Source organism: Apodemus sylvaticus, chromosome 12 (assembly GCF_947179515.1).
Source record: "Apodemus sylvaticus chromosome 12, mApoSyl1.1, whole genome shotgun sequence".
Lineage (NCBI taxonomy): Eukaryota > Metazoa > Chordata > Mammalia > Rodentia > Muridae > Apodemus > Apodemus sylvaticus.
In genome coordinates this window covers 24,083,860-24,109,987 of record NC_067483.1, presented here as the reverse complement: position 1 = coordinate 24,109,987, position 26,128 = coordinate 24,083,860, and the positions used below count along the sequence as shown (strand labels likewise).

Sequence of the window (26,128 nt, the reverse complement as noted above, 5' to 3'; positions counted from 1 at the left end):
AATGATTTCTTATGGGGGAGAGATACCATGCTCTATTCTAAGCTTCTAGATGTTACCAATTTTGCCATCTAAAACATTAAAAACCACACTTGATATAGACAGACACGAAAAAAAAGAACAGGCAGGAAGGTGTCTTAGGGGGTTGTTCATCACGATCAGATAGAAAAATAGTAGATAAAATGTCAAAAGTAATTTTTTTGTGATTTGCACATGAATTATTAATATGTAAGAGCATATTAATTCCTGTATATTCAATATTAAAAGTTATGAACTTGGAACTCAGTGGAAATAGTCAAGACTAAGCTTTGTCATCTTGTTTTGATTAGAGACTAGGTATACAATTTTAAGAAATTATATATACGAATTATTGTTCTTAGTACATTATGGTATTGAGAGATGAAAATAAAAAAAATGATAAACAACACACCCAGAAAACTTCCAACACAAAATTTATCGTACAAGAAATACAAGCATAGGAGAAGGATCAGAGATTGAAAAATGGCTAACTAATAACTGGCCCAATTTGAGACCCATCCAGTGGTCAAGCACCAATTCCTAACACTATTAATAAGACTCTGTTATGCTTGCAGACAGAAGCATGTTGTCCTCTGAAAGGCTCTACCCAGGAGCTGACTTAGAAAGATACAGATACAGCCAAACAGTGGGTGGAGATTCAGGACTCTTATTGAAGAATAGAAAAGAGGATTGTGGGCCTTAAGGGATAGGATCTCCACCAGAAAACCAACAGAATCAAGTAACCTGGAACATTGGGGATCTCAGAGTCTGAACAAACTACAAAAGAATATGCACAGGCTGGATCTATGTCTCCACACATATATGTAGCAGATGTGCAGCTTGGTCTTCATGTGGGTCTCTAACAACTGGAACGGGAGGATGTCTCTGAAACTGTTGCTTGCATGTGAAATATGTTCTAACTGGGATGACTTGTTTGGCTTCAGTGGGAGAGGAAGCACCAAGTCTTACAGATACTTCAAGTACCAGAATGGGGGAGTTCCCAGGAGGGTACTGTTCCAGCTCTGAGGAGAAGGGACAGGATACAAGGAAAGGATGTGTGTGTGTCGGGGGGAGGGGGATGGTAACATGGAGGGGAGCAGTGAGCAGGATATGAATTGAGTAAGTAAAAATAATTAAATTTAAGTTAAAAAAAAAAGGTAAAACTAAAGGAACACTTCCAAGCTGCCCATGCTATATAGTGGAAAATTTGATATTCTTCATATATTCTAAGAATCGCATCTAGGTGAAGAGTTTATAGAGATAAGTCAAATTAGCTAATGCTATTAGGAAATTATTAATATTAATAACTTTGGAGCAGAGGGAAAATGGGTATACCCAAAACTAATACTATCTGAAATATTGCTAAGAAATTTACAAATGTGAGAATGCTGCTGTTAGTAAAACTAAACATTCACAAAATATTTTTATAAAATGCACTAACATAAGATACTGTGCTATCATAACAAGCATCTTATGGCAATACATTTTGTCCACTGTATTTATTAAAGAAAAAGCTGTAGCACTTAAAAATATTAGCCCCTTTTTATAACTTAACAGGAACTACATATTCTGTTGTATCCAACACTAATGGCTAGTTTTAACTACTTTCTGATAGAATTTATAGACAAATGAAAGTCAGCAGAACTTTAAGGTGGTATGAATATACCAAATAAGTTTGCTCCATATTTTAATAATGAAATAGAAATATACATTGAAATATTTACAAAGGACTGTGTGAATATTGTTCAGGGATATGTAGATTTGATGTTTTATACAGCTTCCAAAACTCTGGACAGAGAATGCTTGAGCAATTATGCCACAAACAATAGCATTTAGTCAGCAGGTTTTAGACTGAATTATTAATGACACATAGATGGTATCTTAACACTTTGAGAATCTCAGCTTAAGCACCATGAAAAAATCATGGTTTATGTCACTGGGAATATGTTATTACAGAATGGTCAAAATTATCGAATTATTATGTCTAAAGCTATCAAAACCTGTAGCCTAAAAGAAAATGTCAAAGAATTCTGTCTTTATTACAATAAGTATATGAAATACAGAAACACTTTCTATAGTGAAGAACAGGCTTCCAATATTTTAAATATAAAGGTTCTTCTTTGTAAATGAATTGATAAGGACTAGTTATTTAATTGAATTTTGAGTAAACACATCAGAAGCCACTAACCAGGTTGTGAAGTGGTTATGAAAAAAAAGAGGAAAAAACTGGACAAAGCAGTTGCATGTGGCAATGAAAAGTTAAAGGTTCAGCAGCATGTGGAAGAAAAACCAAATACAGAAAATCCCCCTTTAATTTTCACTGATATATTTTTCATATTGATCTTTAATGATTTTATGATAATTAGAAATTTGAATCAACACTGGAGTATTTTAATGTGTAAAATTCTCCACTCCCACTGTAGTAGAGACAGATGCCTTCTGTAGCATTTCCTCTTTTATTGGACTTTTGTATTTTTTATTTCTTTGTTTTCTGGTTTGGTTTTGGTATTAGAGCCACTGCCTTCCTGGTTAGATACTATGGCAGGGAGAACAGAGTATCAAGATGCAGACATTTCTTGATATTTATGCCTCATCAATTTTTCTCATGCTAAGGTAATGTGAATTGTGATCTAACAGATCTGTCATCAGAAAATCTTACTCAAATTTATCTCAATTTCTTTGATATGTGACACTTCAGTGGTGATAGCCCATCTGGAAAGAGTATTATTGTTTAGATAAATTTGATACACAAAATATTCCACATGACTAATACTGACATTATTTCATTTAAAATGTATTCATAAATCAAATGTAATCAGTTTACAGTATCATTGCATCTTTTTGTGAGTTTAATTGAGAAATCAAGAAGATCAAGTTGCAAGATAATTTTATGAAATTACCTTTAATTTTATTTGTATTTTAACACTTAAATAATTGACCCACAAGTACTTTATGAGAAATAGTTTCCAAGTGTTTTCAAATTGAATCTACTGCTAAACTTCCAAAGCCAACAATGGGTTACAGTAAATAATGGAGTATACTGCTAGCTTATGACATGCCATTTTCTCCCTTCTTAGTGGTTAATCCAGTAGGACTGACCAATCACTTGGCCAAGTAACTCAAAAGGAATGGTTTATTGTAATGCTAAAGTAATTGTAGGAGTAACTAGTTCTATAATGAGACAATTTTCTTTTTCTTTCTAGAATTTCTGCTCCTTGGCTCATATACTCCAGATCTGCCATTAGGTTTAGAAGGGTCTGTACACACTCTGTTATGTCTTTATTTTTATTTTTTCAGAGGTTGGCTAGAAGCTGAATGGTGTGTGTGTGTGTGTGTGTGTGAGATAAAATTTTCATAAGAAGAGAATATTCACACACCATTACTCACCACAGACAGTGAACAGAACAGATGGCAGATCAAAGCTACAATTGCAAGAAGGTCCAAATTGAATAAGCATTGAGTTTGTATTGGGGAGGGGTTATTATAAGGGGAAAAATGAATCATGAAGCTAAATTATTGAAAAACTTACCACTATATGGGTAATGACTCATGAAAGATATAAACCTGGAGTTCTGTACACAGATTATGGGCAACAGGAAACATGGAGAATATCTCTTCTCTACAATTTGGCCGTTCATATCTCTTCCATAGCAGTTGTTTACGTCTTTTGTGAAAGCAGAGACATACCGTTGAGATATTCCAAGTGTCCACCTATACAGGTATTGTAATCATTTTTTTGTGTATCTTCTGAGCCTTCTTAGCCTAGCTATCCTTTGTTGAAGGGAAGTTTAAATTAGGAGGTAATTGTTATGGGATAGATTCCTCAGGTACTTTGTGGTTTTTCATTCTTTCTCTAATGCTTTGCCATGCCATGTGGATTTATGACCTTGTGACTGTCACAGCTCCTTACTCAAACTTCATACTTGGTTTCTCTTTGTTCTTCTCCCTCTTCCTTCTCTAGACAAATGCTGAGGTAGACAATTTGTTAGGCCAGAGATTTTTTTTAATTCTAATAAATTTTCTTGATATTCCTTTGACTCCATCGATTAACGTTTTTAATGATAATGCTAACAAGAGGAGGTTCTGATTTCCTTGGAAACATTCGGTAATGCTGACTAGAATCCCCAAAAGTTCTGTTAGTCAAAATGTCTGATCAAACACTGCAAAAACTACCATTGGTTTTACTGATTTGTCAGATTCTTGTAAGAAGAAAGATTTTGTTTTCATGAAGGAAAAGAGATATTTAATTATTGGAACTTTTTCTAAGGGGTGTGGTGACTCAAGCTTATAATACTTGCATTCAGGAGGCCTAGACAGAAAAAAAAATCATGTAGTATTAAGACTAGTGTATACTTCAGAATAAGCTCCAGATATGCCTAAAAATGACTGATATCTTTTTCACCCACATTTTATAACAATGTTGGTTGTTCTCTTTGCTCAGACGTGGTTACAGTAACCTTAAATTTGTTTTGGTTCTTCATGTTCAGTGTTCATCTTGAATCACATTGATATTCTTGATATTTATATTCAAAGGAACACCAAAATTTAGAATGAACAAATCCAGCTGCCAAAAAGACTTCTTTGCAATATTTGTCATCTTATTTGGTTCTAACTATGTGGGAGCAAACATCTCAATCTATAGTCGAAATTTTAAGATATGACAGTTAAAAGATTATTTAAGGCATTATCTAGGGGAAATAGTCTAAGCCTTTATACCTTTACACACAAAATGATTTGTTGAATTTCTTACAAGAAAATGTGCAAGAATATTTAAGATTTTAATGAGCTCTAGTTATTAAATCTAATATAGACTTGCCTTCTCATAAAATCTATTTGTAATCTATTTAAAACAGGTTCTGAGGCTAGAAGTTTAAATTATTGTATTCATGTCATGAAAAATACCGTGTAAAAGCTGCCTCTCATTCTAGAAACATAAGATTTCTTTTTTCTACATTCTCAGTTTTCTGTTGATTTTCTTAAATTTTAATTTCATTAATTATATTTAATGTTTATATAATGTATTTTGAGCATTTTCTCAACTCTCCACAACATTTTAAAGATTCATCTCCTTTTTTTTAGAAAGTCAATTAATGAGCTATTCCCTCTGCTGGAGCTCCATTATCCTTCCAGACTGTATCCTAGGGCAGATGGGAATAGCTGCTCCCCTTCCACATCCCACAGGTTGTCTGTCTTCCAGGAGGTCTGGCAGATCCTGCTCCTTGGCCCAAAAGCCTGCCTGTCTCATAAGGGATTCACCCAAACCAGGAATACAAGAGTTCTTCCTTTAAACATAGGAGGATTGTTATAACCAGGGACACAGGAGGCCTGCTTTAATCAGAGACAAAAGAGGCCATACTTAACCAGAGACAGCACTGCCTGCCTCCAAAGGGGGCTGCTCTAACCCAGGTCATAAAACTCTACCTGCCTCTAAGGAGGTCGGCTCCAATCAGAAACATGCAAGACAGTTAACACCAGAGATACCCAGATGGCAAGAGGCAAGTACAAGGACATAAGCAACAGAAACTAATGTAATCTGAAACCATCAGAACCTAGTCCCCCCACTACAGTAATCTCTGGATAGCCTAACACATCCAAAAAACAAAATTCTGAACTAAAATTCTATCTTATGACATCAAGGAGGATATGTATAACTCCCTTAAAGAAATACAAGGATAAAACAGGCAAACAGGAGGAAGATTTTAAGGAGGATACAAATAAATTTGTTAAAGAGATACTGGAAAATACAATCAAGCAGGTGAAGGATTTGAACAAAATGGTCCAAGAACTAAAACTGGAAATAGAAATGCTAAAAAAGTTACAAATGGAGGCAACCCTGGAGAGAGATAATCTAGGAAAGTGATCAGGAGCTACAGATGCACGCATCACCAATATACAATACAAAAGATAGAAGAGAGAATCTCAGGCATAGAAGATACCATGGAAGATATTTACATTTCAGTTAAAGAAAATAAAAAAAAGCATAAAAAGCTTATAACTCAGAATATCCATAAAATTCAGAATACAATGAAGAGACCAAAACTAAGAATAATTGGAGTAGAAGAAGGAGAATGTTACCAGTTCAAAAGGAGAGAAAACATCTTCAACAAAGTCATAGAAGAAAACTTCCCTAGCTTAAAAAAAAAGATGGCCACAAATGTACAAGAAACCTACAGAATACCAAATAGATTATACAATAAAAAATCCTCTCACCACATAATAATCAAAACAGTAAATTCAGAAAAACAAAGAAAGAAATATTAAGAGCTATAAGGGGGAAAGGCCAAGTAACATAAAAAGGAGACCTATCAGAATTATACCAGACTTCTCAACAGAGACAGTAAAATCCAGAAGATCACGGACAGATGTCATACAGACCCTAAGAGAACAGAAATGTCAGCCCAGGATAGTATTGTCCACCAAAGTTCTCAATTGCCATTTATGGAGAAACGAAGATATTCCACGACAAAATTAAATTTAAAAATATCTTGCTGAAAAAGGCAAGAGGGGCTTCTGGGCGGCCAGCGGGGAGAAGTCAGTGTGCTCCGGTGAATCCAGCGGGCCCCAGCAGGAGCCTTCAGGCTCCTGCTTTGGGATCTGAACAGCCTGGGCCACAGCACTCGGTCTCCAGGAAGTGCAGGAGACCTGGTGTGCACCCAGAGGCAGTCTGGGAGCTCACAGCACAGCTCATTCCTGTGGCAGAGAGCTTAGGCTTCAGTCATGAGGCCTCTGGTGGTAGCCCTCAGACCTCTCCACTTCCAGATCCAGATCAGCCTGGGCAGCAACACCACATCTCCAGGTCCTGAAAGAGGCAAGAAGGGCTTCCGGGCAGCTAGCAGGGAGAAGTCGGTGTGCTCCAGTGATTCCAGCAGGCCCCAGCAGGAGCCTTCAGGTGTCTGCTTCGGGGTCTGAACAGCCTGGACAACAGCACCCTGTCTCCAGGCAGTGCAGGAGGTAAGCTGTGCACCAGAGGCCACCTGGGAAGGGGCAGCTTGCACTGGTGAGTCCAGCATTGACAAGACCAACTAACACCAGTGAGAACTAGATTGCAAAAGGCAAACGCAGGAACGTCACCAACAGAAATCAAGGCAATATGGCAACATCTGAACCCAATTCTCCTTTACCAGCATGTCCTGGATACCCCATCACACCAATAAAACAAGATTTGGATTTAAAATCACTGGTCATGATGCTGGTACAGGAACACATGAAGGACATACTTAAAGAAATTCAGGAGAAAATGGATCAAAAGTTAGAAGTCCTTGCAAGGGAAACACAAAAATCATTGAAAGAAATCCAGGAGAATACAAAAGCCAATAATGAGGAAACACAAAAAACACTTAAAGAAATACAGGAGAACTTTGGTCAACAGGCTGAGGTCATGAAAGAGAAAACACAAAAATCCCTTAAAGAATTACAGGAAAGCACAAACAAGCAAGTGAAGGAGCTAAGCAAAACCATCCAGGATCTAAAATCAGAAGTAGAAACAACTAAGAAAACTCAAAGGGAGACAACTTTGGAGATAGGAAGCCTTGGGAAAAAATCAGGGGACAGAGATGCAAATATCAACAACAGAATACAAGAGATAGAAGAAAGAATCTCAGATGCTGAAGATACCATAGAAACCATGGACTCAACAGTTAAAGAAAATGCAAAATGCAAAAAGCTTGTAACCCAAAATATCCAGGGAATCCAGGACACAATGAGAAGACCAAACCTAAGGATTATAGGCATAGATGAGAGTGAAGATTTACAACTTAAAGGGTTAGCAAATATCTTCAATAAAATTATGGAAGAAAACTTTCCTAACCTAAAGAGAGAGATGCCCATGAATATACAAGAAGCCTACAGAACTCCAAACAGACTGGCCCAGGACAGAAATACTTCCCATCACATAATAATCAAAACACCAAATGTACTAAACAAAGAAAGAATATTAAAGGCAGTAAGAGAAAAAGGCCAAGTAACATATAAAGGAAGACCTATCAGAATCACAGCAGACTTTTTACCTGAGACTATGAAGGCTAGAAGGGTCCTTCCCTTGCAAGGACCTGGGCAGATCTCATGCAGACTCTAAGAGAACACAAATGCCAGCTAAAACTACTATATCCAGCAAAACTCTCAATCTCCGTAGATGGAGAAACTAAGATATTCCATGACAAAACCAAGTTTACCCAATATCTATCCACAAACCCAGCCCTACAAAGGATAATAGGAGGAAAACACCAATACAAGGAGGGAAACTTCACCCTGGAAAAAGCAAGATAGTAACCTTTCATCAAACCCAAAAGAAGTTAACCAATCAAATTTAAAAAATAACGTCAGAAATGACAGGAAGTAACAATCACTATTCCTTAATATCTCTTAACATCAATGGTCTCAATGCCCCAATAAAAAGACATAGACTAACTGACTGGATATGTAAACAGGACCCTACATTTTGCTGCTTACAGGAAACACACCTAAGGGTCAAAGACAAACACTACCTTAGAGTAAAAGGCTGGAAGACAATTTTACAAGCAAATGGTCTCAGGAAACAAGCTGGAGTAGCCATTTTAATATCAGATAAAATTGACTTTCAACCCAATGTCATCAAAAGAGACTCTGAGGGACACTTCTTGCTGGTCAAAGGAAAAATACAACAAGAAGAACTCTCAATCCTGAACATCTATGCTCCAAATGCAAAAGCACCCTCTTTCGTAAAAGAAACTTTATTAAAACTCAAAGCACACATTGCACCTAACACAATAATTGTGGGTGACTTCAACACTGCACTTTCCTCAATGGACTGATCAGGAAAACAGAAACTAAACAGAGACACAATGAAACTAATTGAAGCATTGGACCAATTAGATTTAACAGATATATATAGAACATTCTATCCTAAAGCAAAAGAATATACCTTTTTCTCAGCACCTCATGGTACCTTCTCCAAGATCGACCATATAATTGGTCACAAGACAGACCTCAACAAATATAAGAAGACCGAACTAATCCCATGCCTCCTATCAGATCACTATGGAGTAAAAGTGGTCTTCAATAGCAACAAAAACAACAGAAAACCCACATACACGTGGAAACTGAACAATATTCTACTCAATGATACCTTGGTCAAGGAAGAAATAAAGAAAGAAATTAAAGACTTTTTAGAACACAATGAAAATGAAGACACAACATACCCAAATCTATGGGACACAATGAAAGCAGTGCTAAGAGGAAAACTCATAGCCCTGAGTGCCTCCAAAAAGAAAATGGAGAGAGCATACATTACCAGCTTAATAACACACCTGAAAGCCCTGGAACAAAAAGAAGCTATTTCACCCAGGAGGAGTAGAAGGTAGGAAATCATCAAACTCAGGGCTGAAATCAATCAAGTAGAAACAAAGAGAACCATACAAAGAATCAACAAAACCAGGAGCTGGTTCTTTGAGAAAATCAACAAGATAGATAAACCCTTAGCCAGACTGACCAAAGGGCACAGAGAAAGTATCCAAATTAACAAAATTAGAAATGAAAAGGGAGATATAATAACGGAAACTGAGGAAATCCAAAAAATCATCAGATCCTACTACAAGAGCCTGTACTCAACACAACTGGAGAATCTGGAGGAAATGGACAATTTCCTTGACAGATACCAAATACAAAAATTAAATCAGGACCAACTAGACCATCTAAAGAGTCCCATAATGCCTAAAGAAATAGAAGGAGTCATAGAAAGTCTTCCAACCAAAAAAAGCACAGGGCCAGATGGCTTCAGTGCAGAATTCTATCAGACCTTCAAAGAAGAGTTAACACCAATACTCTTCAAACTATTCCACAAAATAGAAACAGAAGGAACACTACCCAATTCCTTCTATGAAGCCACAATTACGCTGATACCAAAACCACACAAAGATCCAACAAAGAAAGAGAACTTCAGACCAATTTCCCTTATGAACATCGATGCAAAAATACTCAATATAATTCTTGCCAACCGAATCTAAGAACATATCAAAACAATCATCCACCATGATCAAGTAGGCTTTATCCCGGGAATGCAGGGTTGGTTCTATATACGGAAATCCATCAATGCAATCCACTACATAAACAAACTCAAAGAAAAAAACCACATGGTCATTCACTGTACCAATACCACGCAGTTTTTAACACTATTGCTCTGTAATATTGCTTGAGGTCAGGGATACTGATTCCCCCAGAATTTCTTTTGTTGTTGAGAATAGTTTTAGCTATCCTGGGTTATTTGTTATTCCAGATGAATTTGAGAATTGCTCTTTCTAACTCCATGAAGAATTGAGTTGGGATTTTGATGGGTATTGCGCTGAATCTGTATATTGCTTTTGGCAAAATGGCCATTTTAACTATATTAATCCTGCCGATCCATGAGCATGGGAGGTTTTTCCATTTTTTGAGGTCTTCCTCTATTTCCTTTTTCAGAGTCTTGAAGTTCTTGTCATATAGATCTTTCACATGTTTGGTAAGAGTCACCCCAAGGTACTTTATACTGTTTGTGGCTATTGTGAAGGGGGTCATTTCCCTAATTTCTTTCTCAGCCTGCTTATCCTTTGAGTATAGGAAGGCTACTGATTTGCTTGAGTTGATTTTATAACCTGCCACTTTGCTGAAGTTGTTTATCAGCTGTAGGAGTTCTCTAGTGGAGTTTTTTGGGTCACTTAGGTAGACTATCATGTCATCTGCAAATAATGATAGTTTGACTTTTTCCTTTCCAATTTGTATCCCTTCGACCTCCTTATGTTGTCTAATTGCCCGAGCTAGTACCTCAAGTACAATATTGGAAAGATAAGGAGAAAGGGGGCAGCCCTGTCTAGTCCCTGATTTTAGTGGGATTGCTTCAAGTTTCTCTCCATTTAGTTTAATGTTGGCTACTGGTTTGCTGTAGCCTATTGCTTTTACTATGTTTAGGTATGGGCCTTGAATTCCTGTTCTTTCCAAGACTTTAAGCATGAAAGGATGCTGAATTTTGTCAAATTCTTTTTCAGCATCCAATGAAATGACCATGTGGTTTTGTTCTTTGAGTTTGTTTATGTAGTGGATTGCATTGATGGATTTCCTTATATTGAACCAACCCTGCATCCCTGGGATAAAGCCTACTTGACCATGGTGGATGATCGTTTTGATATGTTCTTGGATTCGGTTGGCAAGAATTTTATCGAGTATTTTTGCATCGATGTTCATAAGGGAAATTGGTCTGAAGTTCTCTTTCTTTGTTGGATCTTTGTGTGGTTTTGGTATCAGTGTAATTGTGGCTTCATAGAAGGAATGGAGTAGTGTTCCTTCTGTTTCTATTTTGTGGAATAGTTTGAAGAGTATTGGTGTTAGGTCTTCTTTGAAGGTCTGATAGAATTCTGCACTGAAGTCATCTGGTCCTGGGCTTTTTTTGGTTGGAAGGCTTTCTATGACCACTTCTATTTCTTTAGGGGTTATGGGACTGTTTAGCTGGTCTATTTGGTCCTGATTTAATTTTGGTATTTGGTATCTGTCTAGGAAATTGTCCATTTCTTCCAGATTCTCCAGGTGTGTTGAGTATAGGCTTTTGTAGTGGGATCTGATGATTTTTTTTTAATTTCCTCAGTTTCTGTTATATCACCCTTTTCATTTCTAGTTTTGTTAATTTGGATACTTTCTCTGTGCCCTTTGATCAGTCTGGCTAAGGGTCTATCTATCTTGTTCATTTTCTCAAAAAACCAGCTTCTGGATTCATTGATTCTTTGTATGGTTCTCCTTGTTTCCACTTGACTGATTTCAGCCCTGAGTTTGATGATTTCCTGTCTTCTCCTCCGGGGTGAATTGGCTTCTTTTTGTTCCAGGGCTTTCAGGTGTGTCCTTAAGCTCCTAATGCATGCACTCTCCCCTTTCTCTTTGGAGGCACTCAGGGCTATGAGTTTTCCTCTTAGCACTGCTTTCATTGTGTCCCAAAGATTTAGGTATGTTGTGCCTTCATTTTCATTAAATTCTAAAAAGTCTCTGATTTCTTTCTTTATTACTTCTTTGGCCAAGGTGTCATTGAGTAGGTTATTGTTCAGCCTCCATGTGTATGTTGGCCTTCTGTCGTTTTTGTTGCTATTGAAGACCACTTTTACTCCATAGTGATCTGATAGGAGGCATGGAATTAGTTTGATCTTTTTATATTTGTTGAGGACTGTCTTGTGACCAATTATATGGTCGATTTTGGAGAAGGTACCATGAGGTGCTGAGAAAAAGGTATATTCTTTTGTTTTAGGGTGGAATGCTCTATAAATATCAGTCAAGTACAATTGGTCCAAAGCTTCAATTAGTTTTATTGTGTCCCTGTTTAGTTTCTGTTTTCCTGATCGGTCCTATGAGGAGAGTGGAGTGTTGAAGTCACCCACAATAATTGTGTTGGGTAAAATGTGTGCTTTGAGTTTTAGTAAAGTTTCTTTTACGAATGAGGGTGCCCTTGCATTTGGCGCATAGATGTTCAGAATTGAAAGTTCTTCTTGGTGGATTTTTCCTTTGACCAGCAAGAAGTGCCCTTCTGTATCTCTTTTGATGACTTTAGGTTGAAAATCAATTTTATCTGATATTAGAATGGCTACTCCGGCTCGTTTCCTGAGACCATTGGCTTGTAAAATTGTCTTCCAGCCTTTTACTCTAAGGTGGTTTTTGTCTTTGACAATGAGGTGTGTTTCCTGTATGCAGCAAAATGTAGGGTCTTGTTTCCTTATCCAGTCTGTTAGTCTATGTCTTTTTATTGGGGAGTTGAGTCCATTGACGTTAAGAGATATTAAGGAGTAGTGATTATTACTTCCCGTCATTTTCGATGTTATTTTTATATTTGAGTGGTTATCTTCTTTTGGGTTTGATGAAGGAAGGTAACTATCTTACTTTTTCCAGGGTGTTGTTTCCCTCCTTGGATTGGAGTTTTCCTCCTATTATTCTTTGTAGAGCTGGGTTTGTAGAAAGATATTGTGTAAATTTGGTTTTGTCATGGAATATCTTGGTTTCTCCATCTATTGTGATTGAGAGTTTTGCTGGGTATAGTAGTCTTGGCTGACATTTGTGTTCTCATAGAGTCTGCATGAGATCTGTCCAGGATCTTCTAGCTTTCATGGTCTCTGGTGAGAAGTCTGGTGTGATTCTAATAGGTCTTCCTTCATATGTTACTTGGCCTTTCTCTCTTACTGCCCTAAGTATTCTTTCTTTGTTTAGTACATTTGTGGTTTTGATTATTATGTGATGAGAGGTATTTCTGCTCAGGTCCAGTCTGTTTGAAGTTCTGTAGGCTTCTTGTATATTCATGGGCATCTCTCTCTTTAAGTTGGGAAAGTTTTCTTCTATAATTTTGTTGAAGATATTTGCTGGCCCTTTAAGTTGTAAATCTTCACTCTCATCTATACCTATAATTCTTAGGTTTGGTCTTCTCATTGTGTCCTGGATTTCCTGGATGTTGTGGGATACAAGCTTTTTGCATTTTGCATTTTCTTTGACTGTTGAGTCAATGGTTTCTATGGTATCTTCGGCATCTGAGATTCTTTCTTCCATTTCTTGTATTCTGTTGTTGATATTTGCATCTATGGCCCCTGATTTCTTCTCAAGGTTTTCTATCTCCAAAGTTGTCTCCCTTTGTGATTTCTTAGTTGTTTCTACTTCTGATTTTAGATCCTGGATGGTTTTGTTTAGCTCCTTCACTTGCTCGTTTGTTTTTTCCTGTAATTCTTTAAGAGACTTTTGTGTTTCCTCTTTCATGACTTCTGCTGTTTGACTCACTTTTTCCTGCATTTCTTTAAGGTTTTTTTTTGTGTTTCTTCTTTATTGGCTTCTATCTCTTGAGCCTTATTCTCCTGAATTTCTTTAAGTGATTTTTTTGTTTCCATTATATGGGTTTCTAGCTTATTCATGTTCCCCTGTATTTCTTTAAGAGATTCATTTATGTCCCTTTTGTGTTCTAGCAGCATCATGAACAGTGATTTTAAATCCAAATCTTGTTATTCTGGTGTTTTTGCATAATCAGCGCTTGCTGATGTTGGAGAACTTGGTTCAGATGCTGCTATATTGCCTAGGTTTCTGTTAGTAGCGTTCCTGCATTTGCCCTTTGCCATCTTGTTATTTCTGGCGTTAGTTGGTCTTGTCTCTGGCTGGTATTTGAGCCTCCTGTGAGGCTATATGGCTATTTCTGCAACACTGGACAGCTGGGTTTCCCCTGTTACAGATTGCTAATGTGCTGCCCTCCTCTTGGGTGTCCCTGCAGCCCTAGTGTGCCTTGCTCCAGGTTGTCTGTGTGAACCAGGGGGTGTCCCTTTGCTCCTTCAGTGAGTGCTGATGGTCTATGCTGCTGCGGGACCTTTTTTGAGTGCTGGTCACTCTGCTGGGTAGCCTATCTCCCAACCAGGTTGGTGCACACCAGGTTAGCCTAGCTGCTGAGGCCGAGTCTAGGCAAAAGCCTGGCAGGCTAAGGCCCAAGCAAAGTTCCCCTTGGGCTATGAGTGTTAATTGATTCTGTCAGGTGGCCAGGATTGCGGCGTGCATGTGCTCCCTGAAAGTGCCGGGAGAGTCTGCTGGGCTAACAACCTCCTAGCTGGGTTGGCACACAGATGGCCCATGGAGCAGCCCAGGGCCTGGGGTCAGTCCAAGGCCTGTCTGTCTTAGACCCCCTGCTATGTTAGCCTCGGGCTATGACTCTTAGCTGACTTTGCCTGCTAGGACTCTCTGGCGACCTGTAGTCAAAATTGCAGAGAGTGTGCGCTGGCCAGGCAATCAACCTCCTGGCCTGGTTCGCACACCGATGTCCCCCACCCCCAACAGCCCAGGGCCTGGGTGCAGGCCAATGCCCGTCGGGCTTAGACACCCCCCCCCCCCCCCCCCCGCGATGTTGGCCTTGGGTTATATTTGTGTACATCAGTCTGTCTGATCTCTCTGGTGCCTGAGATCCAAGATGGCGGAGAGACTCTTGTAACTGACTGGCGGGAGGCAGAGTTCTGATGTGGCTTCTTGGTTCCACTGCTGATGGCCCTTCTGCTGGACCAGCTGCCGCTGCTGCTGTCACTGCCACCGTTGCTGCTGCTGCCGCCGCTGCCACCACCGCCGCCGCCGCTGCTGCTGCCCCAGATTTTCAAAAAATGGTGCTCGTTCAACTGGCAATCAACATGTAAAAGAATGCAAATTGATCTGTTCTCATCTCCTTGTTCAAGTGGATCAAGGACCTCCACATAAAAGCAGATACAGTGAAACTAATAGAAGAGAAAGTGCATTTGCACCAGGGAGCCAGGCAGCTCCACAGCCTTCTGTGCACAGACCCTGCCAGATGAGTGTTGGTCTCACAGGAGTATGGACAGATTCTTACAGGCCCACAGGAGGGACAAGATCCTGTCAGAGACAGCAAGACCAACTAGCACCAGAGATAACCTGATGGTGAAAGGCAAGCAGAAGAATCCTATTAACAGCAACCAAGGCTACTAGGCAACATCAAAATCCAATTCTCCCATTACAGCAAGCCCCAGATACCCCAACACACCAGAAAAACAAGATCTGGATTTAAAATCACATCTCATGATACTGATAGAGGACTTCAAGAAGGACATAAATAACTCACTTAAAGAAATATAGGACAACATGTGTCAATAGGTAGAAGCCCTTAAAGAGGAAACACAAAAATTCCTTAAAAATTACAGATAAACACAAACAAGTGAAGGAACTGAACATAACCATCCAGGATCTAAAATTAGAAGTAGAAACCATAAAGAAATCACAAAGGGAGACAGCTTTGGAGAGAGAAAACCTTGGAAGGAAATCAAGAGTCTTAGATGCAAGCATCAACAACAGAATACAAGAGATAGAAGAAAGAATCTTAGGTGCTGAAGATACCATAGAAAACATTGACCCAAAACAAACACAAAATACAAAAGGCTTATAACCCAAAACATCCAGGAAATCCAGGATTCAATGAGAAGACCAAACCTAAGGAGTATAGGTATAGAAGACAATGAAGATCTACAACAAGGTGGCTACTCCAGCTTGTTTATTGAGAACATTTGCATGGAAAATTGTTTTGCAGCCCTTTACTCTGAGGTAGGGTTTGTCTTTGGCACTGAGGTGTGTTTTCTCTATGCAGCAAAATGCTGGGTCCTGTTTATGTATCCAGTCTGTTAGTCTAAGTCTTTTTGTTGGAGAATTGAGTCCGTAGATGTTAAGAGATATTAAGGAATAGTGATTGTTGCTTCCTGTTATTTTTGATGTTATTTTTATGTTAGTGTGGTTATCTTCTTTTGGGTTTATTGAAAGAAGTTTACTTTCTTGCTTTTTCTAGGATATAGTTTCCCTCCTTGTGTTGGCATTTTCCATTTATTATCCTTTGTAGGGCTGGGTTTGTGGAAAGATATTGTGTAAATTTTGTTTTTTCATGCAATATTTTGGTTTCTCCACCTATGGTATTTGAGATTTTTTCACTGGATTGGCATTTGTGTTCTCTTAGGGTCTGTATGAGATCTTCCCAGGTCTTCTAACTTTCATGGTCTCTGGTAAGAAATCTGGTATAATTCTGATAGGGCTGCCTTTATATGTTACTTGACCTTTTCCCCTTACTGCTTTTAATATTCTGTCTTTGTTTAGTGTTTGGTGTTTTGATTATTATGGGAGATGAGGAATTTCTGTTCTGGTCAGTCAGTTTGGAGTTCTATAGGCTTCTTATATGTTCATGGGTATCTCTTTTTTAGGTTAGCAAAGCTTTTTTCTATATTTTTGTTGAAGATATTTACTGGTCCTTTAAGCTGGAAATCTTTGCTTTCTTCTATGCCTATAATCCTTAGGTTTGGTCTTCTCATTGAATCCTGGATTTCCTGGATGTTTTGGGTTATAAGCTTTTTGCATATTGTGTTTTCTTTGACTGTTGGGTCAGTATTTTCTACGGTATCTTCAGCACCTGAGATTCTTTCTTCTTTCTCTGTATTCTGTTGCTGATGCTTGCATCTAAGACTCCTTATTTCCTTCCAAGGTTTTCTATCTCCAAAGTTGTCTCTCTTTGTGATTTCTTTATTGTTTTTACTTCCAGTTTTAGATCCTGGATGGTTTTGTTCAGTTCCTTCACAAGTTTGTTTGTGTTTATTTGTAATTATTTAATGGATTTTTGTGTTTCATTTTTCAGAGCTTCTACCTTTTGACCCATGTTCTCCTGTATTTCTTTAAGTAAGTTATTTATGTCCTTCTAGAAGTCCTCTATCAGCATCATGAGATGTGATTTTAAATTCAGATCTTGGTTTTCTGGTGTGCTGAGTTATCCAGTACTTGCTATTGTGGGAGAACTGGATTCAGATGGTGCCATGTTGCCTTGGTTTCTGTTGGTAACATTATTGCATTTGCCATTTGGACCCTGGTTATCACTGGTGTTAGCTGGTCTTGCTGTTTCTGTCTATGGCTTATCAGTCCTGCAAGCTTGTGTATCTGTACTCCTGGGAGACCCATTCTCTCTGGAAGAAATTTAGGTATGGAGACCTGTGATATAGATTCAGCTCAGGTGTGCAGACAAAAACCAGAAGGATCCTGTTACCAGATGATCCTTGGTTCCTGTGTCCTGATGACTCTCAGAAGGTCCCTCTTGGGTCAGGAATTTGAAGAGAGGTGGTGGTCTTATCTGAGCACTCAGTTATGTAGTCACTTCTGGAAGAACATCTCTCTTGTGGTGCTATCTGTGTATGTAGCTCCGTGGCCCAGGACCAGCTCTGAGTGTAGACAGAAATCAGAAGACTCCTGTCCCAGGCTGCTCCTGGGCTCTCATGTCCTCAGGGTTTCATGCTAGTTCCTATGAGCAGCAAGGATGATCCTACCTGTGTTCCCAGGCCTTCTGCACTCTTGGGAGGATAGCTATCTCCCTCTATGATACCACATGGCTATGGTACTCTGTGGCAGAGGATGGTCCCCAGCTGGAGACAGAAACTAGAGGACTCCTGCCTGAGGTTTCTGGACAGGTTCCCCTGAGCAATAGGGGTGGTCCTACCTGTGCTCTCAGTCCTCTCTGCACTCCTGGGTATGGGATGTATCCCAGGTAGGCAGTCTCTTGATGGCCTTTCCTTCAGTCTCTGACCCACACTTAGCCTCTGTATTTCCTCTTGTGAGTAATTTGTTTACACTTCTAAGAAGCACTGAAGCATTCACATTTTGGTTTTCCCTCTTCTTATGGTCTATGAATTGGGTATTCCAAACTTTTGGGCTAAAATCCACTTATCAGTGAGTACATACCTTGTGTGTTCTTTTGTGACTAAGTTACTTCACTCAGGATGATATTTTCAAGTTCCTTCCATCTGCCTGCAAATTTCATGAAGTCATTTAATAGCTGTGTAGTACTCCATTGTGTAAGTGTACCATGTTTTCAGTATCCATTCCTATGTTGAGAGACATCTTGGTTCATTCCAGCTACTGGATATTATAAATAAGGCTGCTATAAACATAGTGGAACATGTGCTCTCATTACATGATGGAACATCTTCTGGGTATATGCTCAAGAGTGGTTTAGCTGGGTCCTCAGGTAGTACTTTGTCCAATTTTCTGAGCAACAGCCAGACTGATTTGCAGAGTGGTTGTACCAGCTTGCAATCCCACCAGCAATAGAGGATTGTTCCTCTTTCTCCACATTCTCACCAGTACCTGTTATCTCCTGAATTTTGACCTTACCCATTCTGACTGGGGTGAGGTGTAATCTCAGGGTTGTTTTTATTTGATAATTAAGGATGTTGAACATTTCTTTAGGTGCTTCTCAGCCCTTCAAGTTTCCTCAGTTGAGAATTCTCTGATCCCCATTTTTTAATAGGATTATTTGTTTTTCTGGAGTCTAACCTCTTGAGTGCTTTGTATATATTGGATATTAGCCTTCTCTTGGATGTGAGATTGGTAAAGATCTTTTCCCAGTCTCTTGGTTGCCATTTTTTCCTATTGAGAGTGTCCTTTGCCTTATAGAAGCTTTGCAATTTTATGAGGTCCCATTTGTCGATTCTTGATCTTATAGCAAAAGTGGCTATAACAATCTAAATATTGTTATAAACAATCTAAAGATTCAGTGAAATCCCCATCAAAATTCCAACTCAATTCTTCATAGAGTTAGAAAAAGCAATTCTCAAATTCATCTGGAATAGTTATAAAAAGCAATTCTCAAATTCATCTGGAATAACAAAACCCCCAGGATAGCTAAAACTATTCTCAACAGTAAACAAACTTCTGGTGGAATCAGTATCTCAGACCTCAAGCAGTACTACAGAACAATAGTGTTAAAAACAGCATGGTATTGGTACAATGACAGGCAGATAGATCAATGGAATAGAATTGAAGACCCAGAAATGAACCCACACACCTATGGTTACTTGATCTTTGTCAAAGGAGCTAAAACCATCCAGTGGAAAGAAAAGATCCTTTTCAACAAATGGTGCTGGTTCAAGTGGCTGTCAGTATGCAGAAGAATGCAAACTGATCCATTTTTATCACCTTGTAAAAAGTTCAAGTCCAAGTGGATCAAGGACTTAGACATAAAACCAGACACACTGAAATTAATAGATGAGAAAGTGAGGAAGACCTTTGAATGGATGGGCACAGGGGAAAATTTCCTGAACAGAACACCAAAAGCGTATGTTCTAAGATCAAGATCAAGAATTGACAAATGGGACCTCATGAAATCACAAAGTTTCTGTAAGGTAAAGGACACTGTGAATAGGACAAAATGGTAACCAACAAATTGGGAAAAGATCTTTACCAACCCTACATCCAGCAGAGGGCTAATATGAAATATATACAAAAAACTCAAGAAGTTAGACTCCAGAGAACCAAATAACCCTATTAAAAATGGGGTACAGACCGAAACAAAGAATTTTCACCTGAGGAATATCAAATGGGTGAGAAGAACCTAAAGGAATGTTCAACATCCTTAGTTATCAGGGGAATGTAAATCAAAACAGTCCTGAGATTTTACCTCATACCAGTCAGAATGGCTAAGATAAAAAAATTCAGTAGACAGTGCTAGCAAGGATGTGGAGAAAGAGGAAAACTCCTCCACTGTTGGTTGGATTGAAAACTGATACAACCACTCTGGAAATCAGTCTGGCGGTTCCCCAGAAAACTGGGCATAATACTACTGGAGGACCCTGTTATACCACTCCTGGGCATATACCCAGAGGATTCTCTAGCATGTAATAAGGACACATGTTCTACTATGTTCATAATAGTCTTATTAGTCAGAAGTTGGAAAGAACCCAGATGTCCCTTAATGGTGGAATGGATACAGAAAACGTGGTATATTTACACAATGGAATACCACTCAGCTATTAAAAACAATGAATTCTTGAAATTCTTAGACAAATTGATGGAATTAGAAAATATCATCCTGAGTGAGGCAACCCAATCACAAAAGAATATACATGGTATGCACTCACTGATAGGTGGATATTAGCCCAGAAGCTTGGAATACCCAAGACACAATTCACATATCAAATGATGCCCAAGAAGAAGGAAGAACAAAGTATGGATACTCTGGTCCTTCTTAGAAGGGGAAACAAGAAACCTACAGAAGGAGATACAAAGACAAAGTGTGGAACAGAGATTGAGGGAAAGACCACCCAGAGACTACCCCACCTAGTGATCCATCCCATATGCAGTTACAAAACCCAGACACTATTATTGATGCCAACAAGTACTTTCTGACTAGAGCCGGATATAGCTGTTACCTGGGAGGCTCTACTAGTGCATGACAAATACACGGGGGTGGGGGTGGGGTAGGGGGTGGGGTACTCTTAGCCAGCCATTCAACTGAGTACAGGGTCCCCAATGGGGGAGCTAGAGAAAGGATCCATGGAGGTAAAGGGGTTTGCAATGCCATAGAGGGAACAACAATATGAACCACCCAGTACTCCCAGAGCTCCCAGAGACAAAACCATCAACCAGAGATTGCACATGGAGTTACTTATGGCTCCAGAAACATAGGCAGTAGAGGATGGCCTTGTTGGACATCAAAGGGAGGAGAGGCCCTTGGTCCTGGAAGGACTCCATGCAGCAATGTGGGGGAATGCTGGGACAGGGAAGCTGGAGAGGGCTTATTGGGAACAAGGGGAAAGGAGATGGGTTATGAGACTTTTGGGTGGGGGGGACCAGGATGAAGATATTTGAAATGAAAATGAAGAATATATTTAATAAAAACAAAAGAAAAAAAGTCTTAACTAAAAAAAGAAGATTGAAATAACCCCATTATATCAGATCACTGTTGAGTAAGGTGGTCTTCAACAACAAAAGCAACAGAAACCCCATATAAACATAAAAGTTGAACAACTATCCACTTGGTCATGGAAGAAATAAGAAAGAAATTAGAGACATTTTAGAATTTAACAAAAATGAAGGCACAACATATCCCAACTTAAGGACACAATGAAAGCAGTGCTAAGAGGAAAACTCATAACTATAAGTGCTTCCCTAATGAAATTGGAGAGAGGAGGAATGAAATTGCAGTGCTGGGCAGAGCACAGCTCCAGCTCCCCTTTCCCCTTTGCAGGGCCAGAGGTATCTATGGGGCTCTTGCTGCAGCTGCTCCTACCGCCACTGCTACCAGCTTCTGGGTGCTATCTCTATGGTGAGGAGGAGGAGGAAGAGGAGTAGGAGCGCGAGCTCAGAGACACTAGTACATAAGTGAAGGGTAAAGTATTTTTATGAAACAAATCTTCAACCAAATATGACATTTTGATGCTTCGCATCTAAGCTCCTTGTGCTGTCACTATGCTAGAAGCAGCTGTAGATCACAGCCAAAGAATTTGTGAAGTTTGGGCTTGTAACCTGGATAAAAAGATGAAGAAAATCTGTCAAGTTATCCGAAAATACAATTCTGTAGCTATGGACACCGAGTTTCCAGGCATTGTTGCAAGGCACATTGGAGGATTCAGAAACAATGCTGACTATCAATACCAACTGTTGCGGTGCAATGTCGACTTGTTAAAGATAATTCAGCTCAGACTGACAGTTATGAATGAACAAGGAGAATACCCTCCAGGAACGTCACCTTGGCAGTTTGTTTTAAATTTAATTTGGCGGAGGACATGTATGCTCAGGATTCTATAGAGCTACTAACAACATCTGGTGTCCAGCTTAAAAAAAATACAAGGAGGAAGGAATCAAGACCCAAAAATTTGCAGAACTTCTTATGACTTCAGTAGTGGTTCTTTGTGAAGGAGGTCGAATGCTTATCATCTCATAGTGGTTATGACTTTGACTATTTAATCAAAATTCTGACCAACTCTAACTTGCTTAAAGAAGAACTTGATTACTTCGAGATCCTTCAATTATTTTTCCCTGTCATTTATGATGTGAAGTACCTCATGAAGAGCTGCAAAAATCTCAAAGGTGAATTACAGGAAGTTGCTGAGGAGTTGGAGCTGGAGCGGATAGGACCTCAACACTAGGCAGGATCAGACTCACTGCTTACAGGAATGGCCTTTTCAAAATGAGAGAAATGTTCTTTGAAGGTGACATTGATGATGCCAAATACTGTGGTCACTTACCTGGCTTTGATTCTGGCTTGTCCTATGTACAGAACGGCACAGGGAGTACATATAAAGAGGAAGCCAGTGAGCAGTCATGACAGGAAATAGTCTTCTTGTTTTTATTTTATACGAGTTACACACATGCTTGTATATAGGTTTTATGATCCCTTAAATAAAAGGCAATACCTTCCCCTCCTTTTGTAGTCCTTTTCTCCTCTCAGTAGTAAGTGTGGCCTTTCCTACCTATGATCTTATAACATTAAAGTACATTCAAATTAAATCTGGCCTTAATTTAATATACATTTTATCAAGCTTGTGTGACAAAGCTACATTACTAAATAATTTGATAAACTTCACCTACTTGAGCTTGGTTTTGGTTTTCCCTTTTCCTAAATTAACTAGCATTGAGTATAATTTATTTTCCTCTTCCATGCCTCTCCTTCTATTCCACAGTACTTATAGGTATTTGAGATTGTGGACCATCAAGTTTGCACTTTAGAGATTGATTTCAATCCTCTTTTTTTTTTTTATATATATCAGAAATTGTGATTTTTTTCTTGCTCTTAGCTAGAAAAATGACCATCCATCACCTTTTTACATTATTTGCTTATTTTTGACATTCAGAGTACAGCACATGCATTGTGTAAATTGTTGATTCAACAGGATTAACAGAAAAAAAGAAACTACTGAAGGGCCTAGTAACTACTGTTTCTGTGTGTAGTGCTTAACCTTCCAAGCACATCTCGTGTCTGTTGGTTTCTTTTTTTTTTTTAATTCGATATATTTTTTATTTACATTTCAAATGATTTCCCCTTGGCATGCATAAGCTGCTCTGTGACTGAAGAATTTTAAACCAGCTTTACATCCTTCAGGAAGAAGCCCTTGTAACTGGATATTTCCTATCTGCCAGAAAGCTGCATTTAAGATGTGGGAGCTACAGTTTTATGATAGCAATGCTTCCCTTGATTGGCTTCCTTTTATTCCATCACTTTTACCCTTAATGTTTTATTTTATAAACATATTATGATGTTCCTGATTCATTGACTACACAAATCAATTTCATTAAAGCCCAAAGATAACAAGTCTTAAGGTACATTTTATATCAAATTAAAAATACAAAATAATGTGATTCTACAAATAAATAATGATGAGATTTGGTGCAAAACAATGAAATGCAATATATATATAAACACACACATATATGGCTAATAAAATTACCTGAGGAGTGTAATGCTTGGGTTTTTTTTTTTGTATATCTTTGCAATCTATTTATATATATTGGCAAGAGACTGTGAAATATTTAGCCATGTAGAATATGTGACCAGACCAGAGCATGTGTTGGAAGATTTTGGTGAGCATTAACACTGCCCTGAAGTGATGGATTACAAATTGTAATATGTGTTATCTACATCTCAATCAATAATATTAGCAAGTCTCCAACTGTTAGCAACATAGTTCATTTCCCTTGTACATTCTGTATGTATGATATGAAAATGCTATACCTGGGTGGTCCTTTTTAAACTAAATATTATTTGCAAAATAGAAGGAATTATTTGTTTTTAAAGCCTTTGTAATTAAAGGCTTAAAAACTGTTTTCCTATTAAAAAAAAAGAAATTGGAGAGAGCATACACTAGTAGCTTAACAGCACATCTGAAGGCTCTAGAAGAAAAAGAAGCAAATATACCTAAGAGGAGTACATGGCAGGAAATAATTAAAATCAATGCTGAAATCAACCAAGTAAAATTAAAGAGAACTATACAAAGAATCAACAAAAGAAGGAGCTAATTTTTTGAACAACAAGATAGATACACCATTAGCCCAACAAAACAGAGGAGCCACAACACATTATATAAATTAACAAAATCTGAAATGAAAATCAAGACATAATTTCAGAAACTGAAGAAATTTAAAAATAATCATGTCATCCTACAAAAGCCTATACTCAACAAAACTGAAAAAATCTAGATGAAATGGATGATATTATAGATAGATACCAGATACCAAAGTTAAATCAGGATGAGATAAACCATCTAAATGGTCCTATAACCCTAAGGAAATAGAAGCAGTCATTAATAGTATCCCAACCAAAAAAATTCACAGGACCAGATTGTTTTAGTGCAGAATTCTATCAAACCTTCAAAGAAGAAATAATACCAATCCTTCTCAAACTATTCCACAAAATAAAAATAGAAGGAACACTACCCAATACATTCTATAAAGTCACAGTTTCACTGATACCTAAACTACACAAAGATCCAACAAAGAGAATTTCGAACCAATTTCCTTCATGTATTTGATGCAAAAAATACTCAATAAACCTACTTGCAAACTGAATTCAAGAACACATCAGAAGCATCATTCACCATGATCAAGTAGGCTTCATTCCAGGGATGCAGGGATGTTTCAATATATGAAAATCCATCAACATAATCCACTATATAAACAAAATCAAAGAGAAAACAACATGATCATCTTATTAGATGTTGAAAAATCCTTTGACATAATATAGTACCTCCTTCATGCTAAAAGTATTGGAAAGATAAGGAAATCAAGGTCCATACCTAAATATAAAAAAACATAATATGTAGCAAACCAGTATCCAACAACAAATTAAATGGAAAGAAACATGAAATAATACCACTAAAATAAGGGACAAGACAAGGCTGTCCACTCTCCCCCTAAGTATTGAATTTCTAGCCAGAGCAATTATGCAATAAAAGGAGATCAAAGGGATACAAATTGGAAAGGAGGAATTCAAGATATCACTCCTTGCAGATGATATGATAGTATACTTAAGTGACCCCCAAAAAATCCTGAAGAGAACTCCTACAGATGAAAAACAAGTCAGCAAAGTGGCTGGATACAAAATTAACTAAAAAATCAGTAGCCATATTCTACTACAAGGATAAACAGGCTAAGAAAGAAATTAGGGAAAATGACACCCTTTAAAATAGTTACAAATATAAAATATCTTGATGTGACTCTAACCAAGCAAGTGCAATATATGTATAACAGTAATTCAAGTCTCTGAAGAAAAAAAGTGAAGAAGCCCTCAAAAGATGGAAAGATCTCCCATGCTAATAGATCTCAGCATTAAAGAGATAAAAATGGCCATTTTACCAAAAACAATCAGATTCAATGCAATACCCAACAAAATTCCAACTCAATTCTTCACAGAGATTGAAAGAACAATCCTCAAATTTATCTGGAATAGCAAAAACAAAAAACAAAAACAAAACAAAAGACAAACAAAAAAACAGAATAGCAAAAGACCATTCTCAACAATAAAAGTATTTCTAGGGGAATCACCATTCCTGACCTGAAGCTATACTACAAAGCAATACTGATTAAACTATGCATGTGCACGCGTGTGCGCGCGCGCGCGCGCACACACACACACACACACACAGTATTGATACAGAGAGGTATTAAAGACGTAGAAATGAACCCACACACCTTTGGTCACTTGATTTTTGACAAAGGAACCAAAACCATTCAGTGGATAAAAGAGCATTTTCAAGAAATGGTGCTGGTTCAAATGGCAGTCAACTTGTAAAGGAATGCAAATTGATCCATTCTTAACTCCTGGTAGAATGCTGAAGCTCAAGTGGATCAAGGACCTTCACATAAAACAAGTTAA

General features: G+C 38.2%; 1 pseudogene; it reads left to right on the top strand.

Moving 5' to 3' along the window:
* Positions 1–21,726: 21,726 nt before the first annotated feature.
* Positions 21,727–22,585, top strand: LOC127697641 (CCR4-NOT transcription complex subunit 7-like; annotated as a pseudogene).
* Positions 22,586–26,128: the final 3,543 nt, after the last annotated feature.